Source organism: Peromyscus eremicus, chromosome 9, assembly GCF_949786415.1.
Source record: "Peromyscus eremicus chromosome 9, PerEre_H2_v1, whole genome shotgun sequence".
Classification (NCBI taxonomy): Eukaryota; Metazoa; Chordata; class Mammalia; order Rodentia; family Cricetidae; genus Peromyscus; species Peromyscus eremicus.
In genome coordinates, this window is record NC_081425.1 from 49,218,440 (window position 1) to 49,220,129 (window position 1,690).

Consider the following 1,690-nt stretch of genomic DNA (forward strand, 5'->3'; position numbering starts at 1 on the left):
TATCATCCATATGAGTCAATCACAATTAAATGCCAATGTTTAGGAATTGCCACAGGAGCAGGCAAGCCAGGTTGTGTTGCTCCCATGAGAAGCATGGTTTTATTTACAGCTCTAAGATCCTGTAATAGCCGCCATTTTCCTGACTTCTTGTAGAGGCCAGTTGGGATCTCAGGATTCTTGAAGTTATAGATATGTCCAGCACCAGAATCCAGTAATCTTTTAATCTCAATCCCATATAATTTTATTTTTAATTTAGGCTGTTTATCATTGATAACTGTTTGTCAAAACACCTTTTTCCTATACTTTCAAAGCCTCCAGTTCTACATATAGGTGCCATTTTGCAATTAAAATATGAAAGCAATATTAATCGAGCAATTTTATCACCAGCTTCTATTTTCATGGTCCTTTTTACATATACCAATTATAAAAGCATTAAATACAGTCTCTACAGGATTAAGAGGTAACTTTAGGTAATACTTCTGAGTATTTTTATAAAATCTTAAAAAGAGGATCCTTTTTTATAGATTCCAAGTAACATTAATGTAAATTGCCAAATATTAACAATGTGGACCAAACAATTTACTTGTATTTTATTTACTGGAAAAATAATTTTGTAACCTCTTTATCAGTAAGAGATTATTATTTATGGGTTTATCTTAGCAACATTATTTAATAAGCTAACAACCCAATACATTTCAGGTGTTATATTTCTATAGAATTAAACCAAGAATTTCTAGAAAGCAACTTAATTGCAGGGCCAAATTTTCAGTAATGATCAACAGACAAGAGCATACCTAATACATAGTTCACAATTATGAATTCTGTTCCTTAGTTTATTTACCATGAGAATCCAAACATTTATTAAGACAATCAAAAGAACAGAACATCCTTTATACAATGAATAATTAATATCCCTGGAAATTCAACAGCATTGACTTAGCATTCTATGTCCTGACCGAAACCATTTTTCACCAGAAGTTAGGCCCGTTTAAACTTTTAGGTGCTAGTCCCTCTCCTGGCCTTTGCTTGTTTGCCTGCCCGCGAGTCTGTTCCCCTCATAGGCCTTGTGGCTAAGCCTCCCGCCTGCTGCTTTGGCATACCTGCCCACCCACTGCTCCGGGCTATCTCACACACTGCTGCTGCAGCATGTGCCTTTGACCACAGCCATACTGGACATGCAACACACACACACACACACACACATTTCTGTTTAAACTTTTAGCGTTAGTCCCTTCCTGGGCCTCTGCTCACTTGGAGCGAGCTGAAGCTGTGGCTTAGCTTTGGCTCCGTCCAGTGCCCAGGCTCTAGTGCTGGTGCCCGCCTGGGCCGCGCTCCATTGCAGCTCCACCTCTCACCGGCCTGTACCTGTCCGCCCGCCGCTCCGAGCTATCTTGTGCATGTCCACCACTGCCGACGCTGGGCGCGCGCGCCCCGCACACACAAACTCATGTTTAAACTTCCTACTCCCATGAAGGAACTACCTAATGAGTTATTCCCACCATAAGGGAAAAACAGAAAAACATTTCCCACGAAGGGATCCTAAATATTGAATTATTCCCACTCTGAGGGAGAAATAAAAAGCATTTGAACCAAAATAAGCAAACAGACAGCAGAACTTCTAACCTCTGGGCTCTCTTGCTGTTCAGCCAGCAGCAATGAGGCCTACCTGCCGATTCTTTGTAATTCAGAT